Below are 11,109 nucleotides of genomic sequence, written 5' to 3'. Positions count from 1 at the left end.
TCCCACTACCTGGAGGTTTCATCTGCATAATAAAACTCTTGGTCTCCACAACCCCTTATCTTAACCCAGACACTCCCTTCTATTGATTCCAGGTCTTTAGATAAAGTCTTTCAACCAATTTCCAACCAGAAGCCCCCAGTTTGAGTTGTCCCATCTTTCTAGACCACACCAACATAGTCTAACATGTATTGATTGATGTCTTATGTCTCCCTAAAAAGTATAAAACCAAGCTGTAGTGTGACCACCTTGAGCACATGGTTTTAGGACTTCCTGAGGATGTGTCATGGGCATGTCCTTAACCTTTGCAAAATAAACTTCTAAATTAATTGAGTCCTGTCTTAGATACTTTTTGGTTTACAGAAGCAAGGGGCCGTGGGGCACCTGAGTAAAGATCTCAGTGGAACAACAAGATCTTTAAATATTCCAAGAAAGTATGCTGATATTTGTTGCATACCATGTGAACTATAATTTGTTTGGACTTAAACTACTTAATAAATTAATCTCTCAAGTATTTCCTTTGGCGTAAGACTGATGTAAAAAGTTACTGACACACCAATTGGGTCATGAACCAGAAAGTTCTAGAAACACTATAGCTTTCCAAATTCCATACCTTTTCTCCTTGCTTTCATTTCACCTATAATAATTTATTCCACCATCTTTATTTGAAAAATTACATTCTACTAATTTCCCTATTCAATTTCAAATGCTACCTTCTCCAAGAGGGCTTCCTATTAACTAGAAGATATTTCTGCCACCAGAACATTTTTGATTTATTATAACACTTGTAACATTCTATACTATCCTCTTCTCTCCTAATACACTGTGAAACCCCCAAGAGCAGAAACCATGTCTCAATTGTAGATTGAGATTCTTTCTCACAAATGAGGACAGTGAAACAGAGAAAAAATAGTTGATTAATTAGAAGGCAGCACAATAACTTAGTAACAGAATTAGAACCAAATCTTATATCTCCTGACTCTTGGTAGCATATATTTCTACAGAGAATTTCAAATAATAGATGCCTAAAAATATTTGATGAATATATTATCAAACAAATAATAGAATTAAACTGATTTTTCAAATAATAAATTTTCAAGATACAATCTAAGAAAAAATTAGATCTAATGTACCATTTATATTACTTTGAGATTAACATTAAGATAATTAAATAATTTTTATTCACATTTATTGCTGAGTGAAAAATCTGGGTTTTAAGAATTTCTCATACATTTCTAACTTAATAGGGTCGATGCACAAGTATAAATATTCAGTTTATTACATTCATTTGAAAAATATATATTTATGGAACATGTAATGGTGTAAAGTTTTGCAGCCACATGTAAATCAGCAATTTTACACTGTAGTTAAATGTTAATGCCAGCTATGTGATTTTTTTTGCCATATGTAATTTTAGCTTATAGTAAACAAGTTTAGAAATTTTTGTAAAATAATAAAGCTGTTTCTTTTCATTATCTACTATTATTTTTTCATAATACTCACATTTGTCTTTGCTTCCCTTGGAAAATAATATTTTGAATGTTGTTTGATAAATCATAATTTAAAGCAACACCATTTTTATTAGACTTGTATAAAGTTTAACACTAATTTTCAACACATGTTATGATTCAAATGACATATTTATTTATTTTTTTATTTCAATACTATATCTACCCTATACACTATGGACAACTTTTCTTAAGCAACTCATTGTTTTTTTTTTCCTTTTCTAGATTAAAATGGGCCCTAAAGTTACCAAACCCCATCATAAGCTCTGAGAGTGTTTATATATAAATTGAATGTACATCTGAATTCTCTCTATCACACATACATGCAATGTAGTAAATTCCTAGAATTTCATGTTGCCTCCACATCCATTTTGAATATAAGTTTAACTTTCTCATACCAAAAGCCTAGCTTGACAATTTCCAGTTCTATACCTCTTCCCAGTTCCTCAGTGTAGTGACCCATATATCTGCCTTATACAACTGTCTCCTAGTAATCACCTCTCTACAGAGCTAGATACAACCTACTTGACTTGCCCCACAGACCCCCATACCCTGCAAGAAGTTTGCAGATGTGCTGCAGTGACCCCCTCTCAGTGACAGCATGACTCTGTGGAATTCATGCCTGCTTACTCCAAACCCAAGGGAAACCTGCTTGAGTAATATCCTGGGCCCCAACAAAGGCTTCAGCCCATTATCCCTCTTTTTCTCTCTTTCTGTCTACCCTGCTGGTTGAGTATGCTGTCTCCTACAGCTCCCCTCTTCCCCTTGGTCCTGTGATGCTGCTCTCTTCATTCTGAGATCTGTAAATAATCAACTGATTCAGTTATTTTAAGTGTTTTGTTGTGTTGCCTCCTCTGTGCCTCACCTGACCAACACACTTAAACGTAACATCTTTCCCACTCACGGCTCTCCAAGAGAGCGGCAATCTTAGTAGGAATAAATGAGACACAGGTAAGACACAAGCCATAAGAGCATCTGCCACTACAAAGAAGTTTCCTGTGAACAGGACACCTGGTTACAAGTTGAACATATAGCTATCAGGCTGTCCACCAGGATCCAGAAGTATCCCATGAAATACATACTATAAACAACCATGACCAGATTCCCTGGAGCCCCATCTGGGCACGGCTAGATTTTATAGCCACTTTCCTAAGAGAGACCTCAAAGCCAACTTAGAAAAACCAAAACAACATATACATACATATTAGAGTATATGCAGATATCTCTAGTTATGGAGCTATAAGTTTTATCAAACCATTTTTTAACACTTTTAATAAGTTATTTCTTATGTTTCCACAATGCTATAGTGAACACTGCTCATTCCACAGCAGTATTCACTATAAAAAACTGTTCACTCAAAAAAGTTTGAGTTTTCAAACAGATTGCTTCAAAATGATTTACTGCCTATTTAAAATTATTGTATCAACTGTTCACAGTAAAATATAATATAGATCCTTTTAAAACACTATTTAGATTTGCTTTGTTCTTGATTTCATATATGTTAAAGTTATTGCATGTATCTATTTTTTTTTTCCCCCTACCCAATGACTTTTCAGATATTAAGGAGTCACATTAAAGGATCACGTTTTTACAGAAGAGCCAATTACATGCGTTAGGTATTCAAAGTAAGATTGGTTTCTCTCCTACACCAAATAAATGTCATAAAAGTTTCAGTAAGAATTTGTTAATATTATATCAAATTGTAAACAGATCAGCTGGTGACCTGATTTTATTTTAAGCTTTGCATTTCATTGCATTTCACAATTGACCTGCTGGTTAACACTAGCACAGAAAGGTGTAGGAATTCAAATAGCAAATGCCACACATATCTCAGCCTTTTGGTTTCTGTTTGGATGACATAGGTGTTTTAGACTTTCAGGCAACCAAATTATTTGCTTTAATGATGAGGGATTGAAACTATTTTTGCAATGTAGCAAAGATTTCACTCTTTGAGCCACAGTTGTGCTTAACACAAAATACACTAGTCATCATCTCTCTTACTCCTAAAAGGTTCTTCAAAATGTTTGTTTTAGGTAGAGAAATCTTCTTAAATATTTCTGAAATGAACCATTTAAACAAAGAGTATAAACAATATAGTTTGGAATGGATATTACAGACATACAATTGTCATTACAACAGGCAAACAAGCACAAAGTAAAAGCAGATCAAAAATAATGTTTTTAACTCGACACCAAAGCTGAGAAGCAAACTATCAGGAGATAAAAAGCAATTAAGATAAAAAGATCAAAATGGCTTATTCGAGTAGATTTCTAAAAGCCTTTCTCCATTATACTCACTTCATAACCTTGAGCAGGACTAAATAGATTTAATCCCTTGTGTGAATCTTATTTATCTGAGAATGCTTTATGATTGAAAATCTCAGTATCTTTTAAGATCAGCTACATACTTTTAGAATATTTGCCTTTGATAAAAGTAAAACAACCTCTTTGATTGCCTAGCTTTCATTAAGTAGTTCTAGTCTACTCTAGTGATTATTTTAAAGCTTTTACAGGTTTATTTTTAAAAAGCACTCCCTTCGTTTTAGCTGATTTGAACTAAACTCTGCCATTCTGCAGCTGATTTGCTAAATAACCTTGGGGAAGTCACGTAACACTTCTGTGACTCCATTTCTTTCAGCTATTTAAAGAGGGAGAAATAACCCACACAACTTGGAGAGGATACACAGGCTCTATAAAATATTAAGATTTACATGATGGAAGACATTTAATACATATGCACCTTTTGTAAAACAAAGGTATAATCTTACTTAGTATCTTACTGATCAGTATGCTTAACAAGAGCTAGCTTTCGACTTACAGTGCAAAGGGCTCATCTGCTAAATAGTGACCAAAACAAACAAACAAACAAACAAACAAACAAATAAATGAATAAATAAGATTGGGATAAGTATTACACTAATAGAGAAACCATAGAACTCGGTTGGGGGAAAATTAGCAAGCTAGAGCAACTCACCCATTCCAGAAAAATGATAAGAAACAGAACTCATCCCACACCTCCTAATGTTTTTAGGATAGAAATGTATGAGACTAAACAAATATTACCGGACATAAGAAGTACAAGGTTAAAACTATTTTCACTCAAATAGTATAAGTGGTGAGTTTCAGGTGATCCTTGTATTGGGATGAATTTGTGATGTTCTGTAAACATACTGCAAATAAAACATGATGAGTTAAGACAAATAACGGGATTATGGATGAAGAGCCTCAAATCTGATTTCAATCATCCACTTACTAGGTTTTTTTTGTTGTTGTTGTTGTTGTTTTCAGGTAAGCTGGTCTTTTATTAGCTGTTTGGCATAACAGGTTTCCAGTAAATAGGCATGGAGTTGCATGGAGGTGACAGAGGCAGGTGCAGGCACAGGGCAGCATCTCTCACTTCTTCTACTCGTTCTTTTCGTAGTCCCACTTGGAGGCTAAGCGCTGGATGGGATTCACCTTCATGTCCAGCATCCTCTTGGTCTGTATGGCCACCCACTCTTTGTCGAAGGTTTCTGGGAGGGGGCCGTACACATAGCTCTTCTGCCACATGATAATGAGCGCGGTGAAGCAGATGAAGAGCGTGGCACTGACCACAACCGTCTTCCACTCATTCGAGCCCCTGTTCATCTCAGCAAAGCTCTCCCTGAACTTAATGCGGTACAACTCGACTTTCTCATCCGTGGAGAGGCTGCTCCAGGACGCCTTCTCCTTCTTCTTCAAGGCCTTCTAGCTGGCAGACAGTTACTTGACATGGGCCACATCCGGCAAGGCATAGTCACGCCGATCCACGTAAGTTGGGAGCGAAAAGTCTTCGCTCTTCACAACACTTTCATGTTCTCCTACACACACAGAGGTGGAAATTGCTCACTTGCCAACTAGGCTTAATACCCTGGTAGCCAACATTCTGACGCCACTGCCCTTCGCGACCGCCCTCTACGCCCGGTGTCCCGCGACTGCACTTACTAGCTTTTTAATCTTGGGCAGGTTTTTAAATAATTCTATGCATCAATTTTTACATTTCTAAAAAAATCTTAGGGTGGTAAGAATACTGAACATGAAATCCACCATCTTAACAATTTTTTGTTTATTTTTATTTTTTATTTTTTTGAGATAGAGTCTCACTCTGTCACCCAGGCTGGATGGAGTGCAGTGGTGAGATCTCAGCTCACTGCAACCTTCACCTCCCCAGTTCAAGTAGTTCTCCTGACTTAGTCTCCCGAGTAGCTGGGATTACAGGCATCCGCCATCATGCCTGGCTAAATTTTGTATTTTTATAGAGACGAGATTTCAGCATGTTGGCCAGGCTGGTCTTGAACTCCTGACCTTAATGATCTGCCTGCCTCGGCCTCCCAAAGGGCTGGGATTACTACAGGCATCAGCCATCGCAACTGGCTTCATCTTAACAAATTTTTAAGTGTAATATTGAGGGTCAGAATATGATACCCCAAAGTATGGTGCCTTGGTGTGTTGAGTACTTTGAACTGAAGGATACTGGAACACCTCAGAAGCAATCTATCTCTCATTTTTTCCTGCCGTCCTGTCTCCCACTCCTTCTTTCAGAAGCAAGTCTTGGAAGTCAGAATATAACTTCCCCAAAGCAGGTCTTAGAAATGAGAACCCCTCTTTTGCAAAGCAAGCCATAAAACCTAGAACGGTCACTGTCCCCCTTCTCTCTTCTCCTTTGAAAATGCTCATTCCAGACGGGTCCTGTCCCCTACCCTGGAGGAAGGAATGCTACACAGAGAGGCCAAGAATAATCTGAACGGACAGTCCTTGTTAGGTTTCCCTCCTCAGTCTATCACCTTTAGATCATGCCCTTTTGTCCAATCACATTTCCTCATAACTCTCCATTCTTCATCAAATCTAAGTATAAAAATGGACATTTTTTTTTCTGGGTCTTTGGGTCTTCATTTTTGAAGGCTCCTGTGTCATGTTAAACTTTGATTAAGTAATTGGTTTCTTGTTAACCCATCTTTGTTATAGGAGTGCGGCCATGACCCTTATGATGAGTGAAGAAAGGTATCACAACTTTCCATCCTTACAAGACAATACACATTATTGTTGACTATAGGTAAAATGTTGTACTGCATTTCCCTAGAGCTTATTAATCTTTCTTGACCCAAAAGTTATGCCTGTTGACTAGTAATTCCCTATTTTCCTTTCCTCCCAGCTCCTGGGAGACACCATTCCCTTGTTTGATTATAAGAATTTGTCTGTTTCAGATACCTCATATAATTGGAATCATGCATCGTTTTGTCTTCTGTTACTGGATTATTTCATTTAGTGTGATGTCCTCAACAATACCTCTTCTTTACACAGGCACAACAGAACCTACAATGCAGAACTCCTGTTTTCTTGTTTCTTTCTTTCTTATTTTTCTTCTTGCAAATTTAACAAAAAAATGCATTTAAGGCATAAAGCATGGTTCCTGATAAAAAGATGTTTTTAAATGGTAGTTTTTACTAATTTGTAGCCAAATAGTTATTTCTTAGTTGGTACCAATCCAGATTTTAGAAAGTAGTTACATCGATTCTATAGCCTTAGACCATAAAATTCTCTGGGATCACTCACACACAGTGTGTGTAGAAGGAGAAAAAAATTCATGTGAGCCAAGAGGGACAGCAGCCCAAGGCTCTTTACTTCTACCCCAGCCAGGTCCCAACGTAACGGACCTGCTTGGTGTATGTTTCTGCTAATCACTGTATGAGAAATTCGGGACCTGATTTTAGCACTTAGTCCTTTCTCTCTTGCCCCAGTGTGAGTGACAAATACACCATTACTTTCTAAACATATTCTTGCAAATGCATTTAGTCTGAGCAATATTAAAAGGTATATTTACAGAAAATCACTTAATGGAAGTTCAACAAAGTAGTACACTAAAATTATGACTAAACATGATTTTTGTGTATTTTATAAAATTTATATATGTTATTTAATTTAAAAATAGTTGTCACATTAAAACACACACTCACAACTCCGATTTCACAATTCTACTTCTTGGAATTTATCTTATGGAAATACTCAGAGAAATTCATAACCATGGGTGTGTAAGTGTACTTACCGAAGCATAAATAATAGCAGAAATAAGTAACTTAAATGCACATTAATAATGTTATTGAACATAATCTATTGATATTTATTGATAGTCTTCATCAGCATTACTATGATTTTTTAAATAAAAGATGGCTTATACACAAAATATACATGCAGAAAAACACTCAACCTTTATTAGCAAAATTAATATAATCATAGAAAATATATCTGATTTTTTTTTTTTTTTTTTGAGACAGAGTCTCACCCTGTCGCCCAAGCTGGAGTGCAATGGCGCAATCTTGGCTCACTGCAATCTCAGCCTCCCAGGTTCAAACGATTCTCCTGCCTCAGCCTCCCAAGTAGCTGGGATTACAGGTGCCCACCACCATGCCCAGCTAATTGTGTGTGTGTGTGTGTGTGTGTGTGTGTGTGTTTAGTAGAGATGGGGTTTCACCATATTGGCCAGGCTGGTCTCAGACTCCTGATCTCGTGATCCGCCCGCCTCGGCCTCCCAAAGTGCTGGGATTACAGGCATGAGTCACCACTCCCGGCCAATACATTTTAAGACAAAAAGTGAATAATGAAATAGCATGAATAGTATAATCCCAATTTAATAAAATGTGTATGTATTACAAGAAGTTTATACTTACAGACACAAAAATATTCACTTTAGATTTGTTAGGACATTGGGTTTATAGGTTTTCCTAATTTTTTAAAACATTATCTGATTATTTTTTGTACCAAGCATGAATGAATTTATACTTACAAAAATAAAAAACTAAAATAATACAAAAACAATTAGTGAATCATATACTTCTTGTAACTTGAAAATACACCGATAGTTATAATGAAAAACTTCAGGCCTTGAGATAATAGGATTTTGAACACCTGGTCCAACTTCTTTATTTTTCAGAGAGTCCAGAGATGTAAAATTATCTCCCGAGGTTATGCAACTCATTATTATTATGTATCCAATATATACCAACCCTCTGATTCTCAAATGCTTGAAGTCAGCTTTCTTCAAGCCACATAATTAGGTAAATGTTACACATGATTACATTATTTATGGTCATAAAGATTACACTACAATTTTGTGTAACACCATTTTCTGAGTACACAATCTGGCCCATGCTGAATCTATAGACTTTTAAGATAATATGCTTGTTTACCTCCACTCCTATTCTTCAATTTATTGTTTGGTTTTAATTTTTAAATATATGTTGAAATAAAACCGAGATAATTGTGGTAAGTTCTAATTATGCAGCATCCTCACTTTGATTTATGGGGAAACCCTGGCCCCTCTGCCTATGAGTCTTAAATACCTCCAGCTTGCTAAGGCCTTAGAGATGGTAAAGAGCTCCCTGCTGTTTCAAAGCCCTAGGTAAAGTGGAGAATCCACATTCCATCCATTCCTCCCTGGGAGGAAGGGAGTTCGTCAGACATTCAGTACAGATCACAGCTGCTGAAACCACCAACGTGATTCCCACAGCCCTAGACTTAGATTCCCACAGTCTTAGACCTTTATGAGTCCTGAAGCTCTGCCCCGGGGTTCCTCCACAGGAGCACACCTCAGGCACCTGCTCCCTTCATCTTCTGGGAAACAGATGGAACCCCGGGCACTTTGTTATATTTTCACAGTTGCCTACACTAACAAGTTTGCCCCACCCCATTTCTTATTATTTCAGTTGTGTCAAACCTTCAGAAATTTGAAATTGAGGAAACAGCCATGGAATTAGAATCATAGCAAAAAGTATGATTTCCTGTAACTTTTCAAGAAGTCCTTGGGATTTTATAAAGATAACCACTAACTTACACAATGGTGGAAACCAGAGAGAATTTTAAATAATTTGGCAGCTAGTATCAATTTAATTGTTTCTTAAGAAAATGTACAATCAGGCAATTATTTCCACAAAATTTATTTAAAATTCACAGATGAACACATTATAACTTTCTAATGACTATGACAAAAATATAAAACTTTTTGACAAAATATGATTTCTAAGTTCAATGACTCATATTATTGCAGTATTCAACAATTTATATGAGCAGAATAGGATTTGGTTACATAAATATGTGTGGTGATAGTAGATACCTCACTGTTCTCAATGATGACCCCAAAGTGTTTGTAAGAGTATAAAGCAGTGAGGTAATTATGTAGTCTTTAAATCTCCAGAAAATTTCACCAAATATTAAAAAAAAAAAATCAGAAAATCAGGCCAACCACCTTGTTTTATATGTTTCTTCTTTTTCTTTAAAAGTGTGTATGTTTGCATTGTGTTTGTTAGTTAATGAAAATGATGAAGAGGATCTACATGTACTTGAGGGCCATTCTTTAACAAGGGAATTAATGTCATATAATGTAGAGTCCTTGCTAAGTAACAAGTCTAAATACTGAAATACCTTTTGGATCTCTCTCAGTCTCCCCTGCCAGTTTAAGAACAACCAGAAGGGTGAATATTTAGCTGCAAGTTGTCCCCACGGGGGCCGTAAAAACAAATAAGCTTTGAAAAATTTTGATTTCTTGGTTTTAGGTGTTCATAATGCTTGTTAGTGCATGCAAATAATCACATCCTCAGATTGTAAAATAAAGTTTTAAATTATTGAGTGACATAGTGATAATTGCACAGATTTGGTAATTTCTAAGGCAATAAAAATTATAGAACCTACCACAATCACTACCTTTAAATAATTATAAGGAGAAAAAAACCCAAAATGTACAGATACAAATAAATAGTAGAAATCATTCTGAAATACCTTTATATATTGTACATTAGCTAACCATCCAAAGATTATATGTAAAATATGTATATATTTTATATATATAAATATTATATATAATATGTAATATGTATTATATAAAATATATTATATATCATATATGTTATATACATATATTATATGTTATATATTATATAAATATATTATAATATATATTATTTTGTATGTAATATATAATATATAAGTTTATATAATATATAAATATATATAAAATATGTAAATATTTATATATATGAAATCATTAGATTGTTAGCTAATATATACCAACATTCTTCTCTCCTGGTGATGCAAATTACAGATGATGTTTCTCCATATAATTTCAAATGGAAACTATTTCTGAGAATATCATAGGTTAGTACCAACTGATAAAAATATGTCACATAGATTTACAACATAACATTATTTTGCCTCTTTAATTTTAAAGCTTTGATTGTAAAACTGCTGAGAATGGTGATAGAAATCATGAACTTCCCTCCCAACACAGACAGAGACCAAAGACAGCCACCTACAGAACACGTTCAAGGCGAGGGTCATTTGGAAAAAGAAGGAATTCATGAAATCCTAAACCTTTTACTCCCTCTTCAAGCAACTATAATCTGGCTTCTATGTCTACTGAGAGTGACTGCCCCATTAAGAAAACCAACAACTCCCAACCCCCACTGCCAAATCCAAAGGTTCTTGTGTTATTAGAGTTTATATTTAAAGTTAGTTTCTATTTCCTTTTTGAGATTCTCTCTCTACTCCCATGGATCTTTTATGCCCTATCATTGGTTAATAGTTTATTCCTCTTGGGC

General features: G+C 35.5%; 1 pseudogene; it reads right to left on the bottom strand.

Moving 5' to 3' along the window:
* Positions 1 to 1,460: 1,460 nt before the first annotated feature.
* Positions 1,461 to 5,593, bottom strand: LOC110742740 (annotated as a pseudogene).
* Positions 5,594 to 11,109: the final 5,516 nt, after the last annotated feature.

This window comes from Papio anubis, chromosome 4 (assembly GCF_008728515.1).
Source record: "Papio anubis isolate 15944 chromosome 4, Panubis1.0, whole genome shotgun sequence".
In the NCBI taxonomy this organism is placed as follows: domain Eukaryota; kingdom Metazoa; phylum Chordata; class Mammalia; order Primates; family Cercopithecidae; genus Papio; species Papio anubis.
The sequence above is the reverse complement of the archived record's forward strand: the minus strand, read 5'-3'. Positions and strand labels throughout refer to the sequence as shown.